This window comes from Coregonus lavaretus, assembly GCF_964263955.1.
Source record: "Coregonus lavaretus genome assembly, chromosome: 37".
NCBI classification, from domain to species: Eukaryota; Metazoa; Chordata; class Actinopteri; order Salmoniformes; family Salmonidae; genus Coregonus; species Coregonus lavaretus.
The window spans coordinates 34,085,498-34,096,926 of NC_140024.1; positions in this window are offsets into that span (position 1 = coordinate 34,085,498).

An 11,429-nucleotide genomic window follows, 5' to 3' on the forward strand; every position below is an offset into this window, starting at 1 on the left:
GTGGCGTGGAGCGCAGACTCCCTCTGACCAACAGAAACACAGACAATTATCACAAGCCCACTTCGGGTTACCTTCACCGACTCCTCAGCACCCAACTCCATTTTCACCCACCCTGAAACCACATATGAATCAGACAAAAGGCAGGGGTCCACTTTCTCAAAATGTCACTCCTACCGTAACAGACTCATCTTTATCCTGACTACCGGTGCAAGGCTCGGGCTCCAAGAACCTCACCAAACCTGCCACCTCTGGTAATTCGCCCTCATTCACTTCTATTTCGCCTCCAGAACTGGATCCGGCGGACAGCTCACACTTCTTCGACCTACCATCTCCCTTTTTTCCCCCCACCATCTTCAACAGATTCAATCCCACCCTCTGCCTCTCTCACTGTCTTCCACCTCTCTCTTTCCTTCCATTCTTCCTACGTATTCCAAGTATACGTCTCCTTGTGATAATACTGCACTTCTCCTAACATCTCATTCTGGCCCCTTCTAGGGACTCCATTTCCTCCTCCCTTGATCAAAGTCGCTATGACCGGAACTCGATGCTAATGCACATGTGATGTTGGTCCTTTATAACCCGGAGATAGACGGTCCATGTATCGGCGTATGCGAACGTGAGTAGATTACCTTGAACACTAAGGTTGGACATCTTGGACGCCGTCTCCAGTTGTTATTATACCTCTGTGGTCTAGGCTGGGCAGATGAACCCGTATGGATGTAAAATCATTGACATAATGATTTGAGCGTGTAGAATAGATTTGTCGTTGTAAACACAATTTGGAAGTGTGTAACTGATGAGTTGTGAACGTGTAGTTCTAATCGCATTCGCAAACTTGTAAGTTAATATTTGCGAGCAATAATTGCATCTGAACACCTGCGAATGTCAATTTTGCACACTGACTTTTGGCAGTACTTTAGCGCCCTACCGTGAAAAAAGGATTTGTAGATGTGCAAGCAAGGAGAGAGAGAGCAGAAGCTCTGGGAGGTGGGACCTGTTTCTTCTAACCAATTAGATTTGGTTTTCATAGACCAGCATACTCTACACTGGTTGGTTGGTGACAGCTCACCTGGGCCGTGTTGTCTAGCACAACCACCTGTCAATCACGATGTGCGTCACCAGTTTACCACAGACTGATTGTGCAATGTCCACCAATGAATCCCAGCTGTTGGCTGTCATAGTGGATAAGTTTAAATGTCTTTATTTTATGCCTAGGTAGCAAGTTTTTTGGAAGCTATTGTCCAAGTCATTGTTATTAAGCATTTGTAACTCTAACGTTGTAGTCTGATACTAGCTACCAAAATCGATTCCTCATGGGGTATTCCACCCTGTTCCTTTCTCTCTGCTTCCACCATTCCTCATGGGGAGCCCACCCTGTTCCTTTCTCTCTGCTTCCACCATTCCTCATGGGGAATTCCACCCTGTGCCTTTCTCTCTGCTTCCACCATTCCTCATGGGGAATTCCACCCTGTGCCTTTCTCTCTGCTTCCACCATTCCTCATGGGGAATTCCACCCTGTGCCTTTTTCTCTGCTTCCACCATTCCTCATGGGGTATTCCACCCTGTTCCTTTCTCTCTGCTTCCACCATTCCTCATGGGGAGCCCACCCTGTGCCTTTCTCTCTGCTTCCACCATTCCTCATGGGGAGCCCACCCTGTGCCTTTCTCTCTGCTTCCACCATTCCTCATGGGGAGCCCACCCTGTTCCTTTCTCTCTGCTTCCACCATTCCTCATGGGGAGCCCACCCTGTGCCTTTTTCTCTGCTTCCACCATTCCTCATGGGGAGCCCACCCTGTGCCTTTTTCTCTGCTTCCACCATTCCTCGTGGGGAGCCCACCCTGTGCCTTTCTCTCTGCTTCCACCATTCCTCATGGGGAGCCCACCCTGTGCCTTTCTCTCTGCTTCCACCATTCCTCATGGGGTATTCCACCCTGTTCCTTTCTCTCTGCTTCCACCATTCCTCATGGGGAATCCCACCCTGTGCCTTTCTCTCTGCTTCCACCATTCCTCATGGGGTATTCCACCCTGTTCCTTTCTCTCTGCTTCCACCATTCCTCATGGGGAATTCCACCCTGTTCCTTTCTCTCTGCTTCCACCATTCCTCATGGGGTATTCCACCCTGTGCCTTTCTCTCTGCTTCCACCATTCCTCATGGGGAATTCCACCCTGTGCCTTTCTCTCTGCTTCCACCATTCCTCATGGGGAATTCCACCCTGTGCCTTTTTCTCTGCTTCCACCATTCCTCATGGGGTATTCCACCCTGTGCCTTTCTCTCTGCTTCCACCATTCCTCATGGGGAGCCCACCCTGTGCCTTTCTCTCTGCTTCCACCATTCCTCATGGGGAGCCCACCCTGTGCCTTTCTCTCTGCTTCCACCATTCCTCATGGGGAGCCCACCCTGTGCCTTTCTCTCTGCTTCCACCATTCCTCATGGGGAGCCCACCCTGTGCCTTTCTCTCTGCTTCCACCATTCCTCATGGGGAGCCCACCCTGTGCCTTTCTCTCTGCTTCCACCATTCCTCATGGGGAGCCCACCCTGTGCCTTTCTCTCTGCTTCCACCATTCCTCATGGGGAGCCCACCCTGTGCCTTTCTCTCTGCTTCCACCATTCCTCATGGGGAGCCCACCCTGTGCCTTTCTCTCTGCTTCCACCATTCCTCATGGGGAATTCCACCCTGTGCCTTTCTCTCTGCTTCCACCATTCCTCATGGGGAATTCCACCCTGTGCCTTTCTCTGCTTCCACCATTCCTCATGGGGTATTCCACCCTGTGCCTTTCTCTCTGCTTCCACCATTCCTCATGGGGTATTCCACCCTGTGCCTTCCTTCTTTTCTTCCCATTCCTTCCCTATATTCCTTACCAGGAAGTCAACCGGGTCTATGAATCCCCCTTACTATTATTGCTATTTCTACAATTTCTCCCTGTCTATATTGCTTAGGTACTCTTTCATACACTCTCCTAATTTCAGTAAGGGCCTCCTGCATAACTATTGCCACTTGATTCCTTTTATGTCGGAGCCCATCTTGTACCCTCCCTGTTGCTTTTAACACCCCTGCCCCTGAGACCTCTACACTAACCCCATACTGCCCTAAACTATCAATTTTAATAACAACTTCATTCATTTACTCCAGGATCTGCTCCTTTATCACCCTAGTTAAGTTTATTTGGTTTTGTTGGCATGCCGTCCAATATCTTTCTCCTAATTGATCTCTTATCCATTTAGATACCCCCGGCACCACAAGTCATATATTCATTACACAGATCTACTAAAATCATCTGTGTTCTTCCATTGAATTCCTCTTCTACATTCCAATTTGACAGAGAACCAGGTAGACGCTTCACCATTGGCTGCCAGGATACCCGAGGGGTTTACTCTGATTTACTCATTGTTACACTGAAAAGTCTATAGCTAGTTGGATTGGTCCTTTCCCAGTTTGGGCACCAATGGTACCCCCAATTTAGCTATTCCCTTTATAATTATATTTTAGCACGTTCCACATTTCCTAACTTACACCAGCCAAGAGTTTCAGTCTCGTCAAAACTTTGACTCCTTTAACACAATTTATTTATAGTCACGGCCTCCTTTAATAATCTAAAGATCTTTCTGAACCTTTCCTCTGTAGTAACTCCCTCTGTTTAAGGATCTGTTCAAGTAGATCACCTACAAAGCTGCCACAAAGTTCCAAGAATCTCATAAATTCTCAACACTATTCCGTATATTTCCTATATCCCCAAATAGTCCCAGGATTTCCACGGATCTATCCCAGTCGAGATTTCCAAATCCCACAGCTTGCAAACCCCAGACGAGCGCCCAAATTGTCAAAGCTAAAATACCACCTCTGCAGAATTTAACAATTCAACTCGCCCCTACCTACCCAATAGCAGGTCAGTTAATCCTCCTCATTAATTCCCACAGATCTGATAGATGCCGCTCTGCCTTACCACTGAGCTAGTATACAGCTAGGGACTGTTCCTCAAACTCAACAGTAAGGGCCTTACAGTAAAGTGGGTTATCCCCGAAGTCGACTGCCTACGCTTCTTCACCCTGAATCTATAAACCGGCGCCTTCTCAGGATCGTCCGGGCCAGAGCTTCCATTTTACATTTACGTCCTTTAGCAGACGCTCTTATCCAGAGCCACTTACAAATTGCACTTCAGCACACTATGAGTGGATCACAATCCTCTGGGTTGGCTTTAGCCCAGAGACACCCCTCTCTACAACTCCTACCAATGCACTTAGTACCTATAGTTCGGTCTCAGGTTAGATTCCTTTATACCAGCCACTCTGGTTCCCGATAGACTAACTAACCAGATGCTAAAAATCCTCAATTAATCAAGTCTATTTCAGAAACCTAGAGTAAAACGCCATGCACTTGTATGACTCTTTGATGACACAGGGTTTCAGAACAATAAAGCAAGTGTATTCCAAATTCCAGAAACAGGCGTAAAATTCCCAGATCAATCAATCCCAAATCAATAATAAGTGAAAATCAACAGTGAATTAAATTGAAAGACCTTCAGCGCCCTTAACTAAACCCTTATTGGGTTGCCAATAAAATATTATTTGTCTATTACAATTTTAGCACAACATTCAATAACAAGAAAAACTGTTTCTTACCTTCTACAACTTTATAAACAGTTTTTTGGCTCCCCCGTCAGGATGATCAGTCCTTCAGACTGTGTCTAAAAACTCTAACAACTACTTTAACACACTTCTATCAATGAGGTAACCTTAAGGATTCACTAAGTACAATACAAATCTAAATACGAATATAATAAAAAGCTAAATATATTTTTAGCTCAGAAGCTACAGCAAAACAACTTATTCCAGCAGGCGACAGGTTCTAAAAGGTCAAAAGGTCAAGCTCAAAGTTTAAACATTATAACATCTCATTGCCAAACTCTTACAGGCCCTATTGCCTTGTCCCCAAGGCCCATCAAACATAGTCTAATATACATTGTACCCTAAAAGCAAACATCATTATAATATTCTTAACCATTTTACTGCATTACTTTAATCACCCTTTAATATCTCCCACTGTATTTTTCCTAATCACCCCTTAATGTCTCCCACTGTATATTTCAACCTTTAACATTTAACATTTTAATTATTATCTTACTAAATTCCAGTCCCAATTAATTGATTCTTCTTTTTCTTTAATCAATGTCAATTCTCAATGTTCATTCTTCTTTGTGCTCCATGTGAAAGTGAAACTTCTTCGTGTGTGTGTGTGTGGTTGTATGCAAGTGTGGCCTTCCTACCCATGCCCTCTGTCACTAAAATGTCACAGAAAACTGGGCCTTAGCCTACTAAAAAATGATTAAAACACACTGTTTTGCAATGAAGGTCTACAGTAGCCTCAGCAGCACTCTGTAGGGTACACCATGGTGTAGCCGGATGACAGCTAGTTTCCGTCCTCCTCTGGGTACATAGACTTCAATATAAAACCTAGGAGGCTCATGGTTTTCACCCCCTTCCATATACTTATTAATTAATAATTATGACAACTTCCCATAGGATGCCCTCCAACCTCCAACCTATCACAGCTCTTGCTGCATGAACTGACATGTTGTCAACCCAATCAAAGGATCAGCGAATCTAGTACTGAAAGCATAAGCTACAGCTAGCTAGCACTGCAGTGCATAAAATGTGGTGAGTAGTTGACTCAAAGAGAGAGAGAGACAATAGTTGAACAGTTTTGAACTCATTCATTTCTTTAAAAATGAAGTTGGAGAGGGCGAGAGCTGTATTTAGTTGTATTTGTTTTTCACTTTCACTAAGCTAGCGAATGCAGCTAGCTAGTTTAGCCTACTCAAACAGAGAGGGATGCTATGTTAGCTAGCTGTCTATGGCTATCCAACACTGGAACTCTTCCAAGTCAAGGTAAGCTTTTGGTTTTATTAATTTATTGCCACCGGGGCAACTGCTAAACTTCTTGCTGACTGTACACTGTACTGCATGATTGTAAAGGGTTTACTAACGTGTTAGTTCTAGTATCTATGTTGTTGACTTGACGTTAGCTAATATGGTGACAATGATGTAGGCTGTGTGTAGCGGTTAGTGGTTATGATATGAAGGTTTGGCTTGGAACCTGGTTACAGACTGCTGACGTGTTGTGCGCTGAAGTCCATAAGTGAAGCGAAAAGGTGAGAGGACAGCACGTAGATGCGAAAAGGAATCATGCAAAGAGCAAAATGTTCATGCTGTTTGTGTGTGGCTGCTATGAAAGTGAACTGTATTTGCGTGTGATCAGGGGTGTATTTATTCTGCCGATTCTGTTGAACGTTTCTTAAACGGAACGAAACGGCAAGAGGGTGCAAGGTGGTATTGAATGATTACAAAAATGTCTCTCAACCTGTGCACCTACGTTGTAAGCTTTCATTCATAGGCTAGGTTGCAGCAACCTCGTGATGGGTATAGGGAAAATTAGAGTATCATGTAGTAGCCTAAACCTATCGACGTTACATGGAACTGGGTGAATGGAATATGAATGACAGTCATCTAATATGCTGTAATAGAAATAAGGCCATGCTCATGAAAACAATAATCGTTCTCCCTCATCTTAAACGGCAACGACCGCCACTGCATTTTCAAGGATTGAGAATCCATTTCCACCTTTCGTCAGAGCCAGAGAAGAAGAGGTGAAGCGAGAGGGATTACTCAGCCCAAACTGTGTCCACGAACATAAGACCACGAAGTGAGGAATTTTTGTATGGAGGTCAATGAGAGATTGTTAAATTTGGTCAACAAAAAATGGAATAGCTAATTTCCTACGTGAGCCTTATTTGATTGAATAGAAGTTTCGTAATGTTTATTTTGTTACGAATGCAGTGATAGAAGTGGACACGTGGCATTTCGGCAACTTTGAAAAAAGCTACTTAATATCTGAGTTGTTCACATGCATATCTGCCCTCTCATTGGCTAGAATGGTCCCACCTGATCTCATCTCCTCTCGCCTGCCTTCCATCTTTGAGGACATGCATTTCCATTGTTATAGCAGTCGCGCAACCATCTTGTCAATATAAAAGATCATATTTGTCGGAGCCCTATTTGAAAATTGTGGGAGGCAACCATTGAGATATAAAATGTCTACAACCAGAGAAGAAGAGAGAGGTCCAACTTGGCGAAAAATCTGTCTCCCTCCAGCAGGTGGCGATGTTTCGTTGTTTCGCCCACCAAGCAAGGAGTTTTTGTATGGAGGTCAATGAGAGTGTCGAATTTGGTCAACAACAAAAAATGAATGGCTTATTTGCCAGGTGAGGTTTATTTGATCGAATATAAGTTTCGTAATGCGTAAGTTGTTAGGAGTGTACTGATATAAGTAGGACACGTGACATCCCGGCAACTTTGAGAAAAAACACTATCGGAGTTGTCTCTAGATGCCTATGCATATTCATGAAATGAGGCTAGTAAAATAGCATCTCTCTCCATTGAATATAGGCGGTTGACGTCAACAACGCTCATCGTATATTCAAAAAAGGATTACAATAATGAGATGTATCCACCAATCCAAAGAAAGGCGGGAGCTAGACAGCCCACCGTGCCGCTTTGTGGACAGTGACTCCCATTGTTAGGGCGGAGAGACATGTATCTTGTCAGTATATCCAGTAAATCCATAATCTTTGGTGACCACAGCCAAAGGCAGAAGGCCCGCCTACTCGACCAATCAGATGAGGGAGTGTGATGACGCGTATACTGCAGGGGCAGACGAGAGACATGTATTTATTTTATCTAGTGATCCATTAATGATTTTTGTTATTCATTAGCTTTTAATAAAACCAACCGTTCTAAATGTAAAGTACTAATCAGATGTCTTATTCAAACTCCGCTTGCAAGCCTACTGTATCAGGTTTAGTCCAAGCCTACTGTATCAGGTTTAGTCCAAGCCTACTGTATCAGGTTTAGTCCAATATCTGCATTGTTTTCCAAATGGCATGTAGACAAACAACTTGACACATCTTTATTTTGTAACTTTATTTTCAAAATCCACAAGTAAAACGTACACAGTTTCACAGAAATTTCAATTTTATCAATTGGCTGATTTTAAGAAACTTCAACCCTGTTACTTTATTTGGCACCAAATAAAGAATGTTAAGTCATTTTATTTAATTTAACATAGCCTTGCAGTCCACCTTTTTGGTATTTTGTACCAGTTTCCACCACTGTGGTAAAGCGGCCTTTACTGGGTCTAACAGCGGACCTATCAGCTTGCTGCCAGCTCTTAGCAAACTGTTGGAAAAAATGGCATTTGACCAAATACAATGCTATTTCCCTGTAAACAAATTAACAACAGACTTTCAACATGATTATAGAAAAGGGTACTCAATATGTACTGCACTGACACAAATTACTGATGATTGGTTGAAAGAAATTGATAATAAGAAGATTGTGGGAGCTGTACTGTTAGATTTCAGTGCAGCCTTTTGATATTATTGACCATAACCTGTTGAGAAAATGTATGTGTTATGGCTTTTCAACCTCTGCCATATGAACTCAGAGGGTTTTCTTTAATGGAAGCTTTTCTAATGTCAAACATGTAAAGTGTGGTGTACCGCAGGGCAGCTCTCTAGGCCTTCTACTCTTTTGTATTTTTACCAATGACCTGCCACTGGCATTAAACAAAGCATGTGTGTCCATGTACAGTGCGTTCGGAAAGTATTCAGACCCCTTGACTTTTTCCACATTTTGTTGCGTTACAGCCTTATTCTAAAATGGATTACATTGTTGTCCCCATCAATCTACACACAAAATACTCCATAATGACAAAGCAAAAACAGGTTTAATGAAAATTCTGCTAATGTATAAAAACAAAAATAATGCCACCACCATGCTTCACCGTAGGGATGGTGCCAGGTTTCTTCCAAATGTGACGCTTGGCATTCAGGATAAAAGTGTTCAATCTTGGTTTCATCAGACCAGAGAATCTTTTTTCTGATGAGAGTCTTTAGGTGCCTTTTGGCAAACTCCAAGCAGGCTGTCTTGTGCCTTTTTACTGAAGAGTGGCTTCTGTCTGGCCACTATATCATAAAGGCCTGATTGGTGGAGTGCTGCAGAGATGGTTGTCCTTCTGGAAGGTTCTCCCATCTCCACAGAGGAACTCTGGAGCTCTGTCAGAGTGACCATCAGGTTCTTGGTCACCTCCCTGACCAAGGCCCTTCTCCCCCAATTGCTCAGTTTGGCCAGGCAGCCAGCTCTAGTCTTGGTGGTTATAAACTTCTTCCATTTAAGAATGATGGAGGCCACTGTGTTCTTGGGGACATTCAATGCTGCAGAATATTTTTGGTTCCCTTCCCCAGATCTGACCAAGGCCCTTCTCCCCCGATTGCTCAGTTTGGACAATTCCTTCGACCTCATGGCTTGGTTTACCCTCTGACATGCACTGTCAACTGTGGGACCTTATATAGACAGGTGTGTGTGCCTTTCCAAATCATGCCCAATCAATTCAATTTACCACAGGTGGACTCCAATCAAGTTGTAGAAACATCTCAAGGATGATCAATGGAAACAGGATTCACCTGAGCTCAATTTCGAGTCTCATAGCAAAGGGTCTGAATACTTATGTAAATGTATCATTTTATTTTTTTATTTTTAATACATTTGCTAAAATTTCAAAACTTTTTTTGCTTTGTCATTGTGAGGCATTGTGTGTAAAGTCAAGGGGTCTGAATACTTTCCGAATGCACTGTATGCTGATGATTCAACCATATACGCATCAGCAACCACAGCTAATTAAGTCACTGAAACCCTTAAAGAGTTGCGGTCTGTTTTGGAATGGGTGGCCACTAATAAACTGGTGCTGAACATTCTAAAACTAAGAACATTGTATTCGCTACAAATCATTCCTTAAGTTCTAGACCTCAGCTGAATCTGCTAATGAATGGTGTGGCTTTTGAACAAGTTGAGGAGACTAAATTACTTGGTGTTACCTTAGATTGTAAACTGTCATGGTCAAAACATAGATTCAATGGCTGTAAAGATTGGGAGAGGTCTGTCCGTAATAAAGAGATGCTCTGCTTTTTTGACACAACACTCCACAAAGCAAGTCCTGCAGGCTCTAGTTTTATCGTATCTTGATTATTGTCCAGTCGTGTGGTCAAGTGCTGCAAATAAATACTTAGTTAAGTTGCAGCTGGCCCAGAACAGAGCGGCACGTCTTGCTCTTCATTGTAATCAGAGGGCTAATATTAATACTATGCATGCCTGTCTCTCTTAGCTATGAGTTGAGGAAAGACTGACCGTGTCACATCTTGTTTTTATGAGAAACATTGTGTGAGGAAATTCCAAATTGTTTGCATAGTCAACTTACACACAGCACTGACACACATACTTACCCCACCAGACATGCCACCAGGAGTCTTTTCACAGTCCCCAGGTCCAGAACAAATTCAAGGAAACGTACAATATTATACAGAGCCATGAGTGCATGGAACTCCCTTCCATCTAATATAGCGCAAGTGAACAGCAAACCTGGTTTCAGAAAAAACAAATAAAGCAACACCTCACGGCACCACGCCTCTCCCCCACGTGACCTACTTGTTGTGTGTATGTACTGACATGTATGTGTAACTGATAGATGCACACACACTACATGTTAATGTTTTTAAATGCATGTAAATTGAAAAGCCTTTTGAATGTAATGTATTTTTCGTTATGTATCGGACCCCAGTAAGACTAGCTGTCGCCAATCACACTGTACAAAAGCATGGTCTTCAGGCTGTGGAAGATGGCAAAACCATTTAATAATTGATTGGATTTAAATGGCACTTTTCTAGACACCCAAAGTTCTTTATAGTGTAAGAGGAAACTCACCACCCTAACCCCACTGACATACTCTTTATATTGTATTGCATTGGCCCATCCACCCCCTTCTTCGGAGGACAAAAGTAACTTTGTTTGAAATGTTTTTTTTTTTTTTTACAGATATTGTTACAAATACATTATTCATGCACTTTACATACATGGTGCTTTTATAGACAGTATTACATGATAGGAATACAGTTTGATATACACATTACACATCAAATGGTACTCATCATGACATACTCTTGCAATAAGTGACATGGGATCTCTAGGTGACCACAGAGTTAGAACACCCGTTTTAAAAAGTCCCATCTTCAATTTTATTGAGGAGCATTCCACTGTTAGTACTACAACATTATTAAAATGAAATTAATGTTGTAAAGGTTGTAAAGGTGTGTGTGGTGTAAATTACAGTGCTCCGTCTTTGAGTTTACTGCCGCCTTGTTCACTTCAGCAGCATATTTCTCTTTGGCTGTTGTTTGCCTGGCTTTCCCCCTCTCTGTGCCCACAATTTACCCATTTGCCCAAAACTTTCGTCCTTTCTCAATGTTATGAATTTTAGTGACATTTGCCAATTCGTGTTCGGAATGTCTAGTAATTTGGTCCAAACTTGAACACAAGATATTCC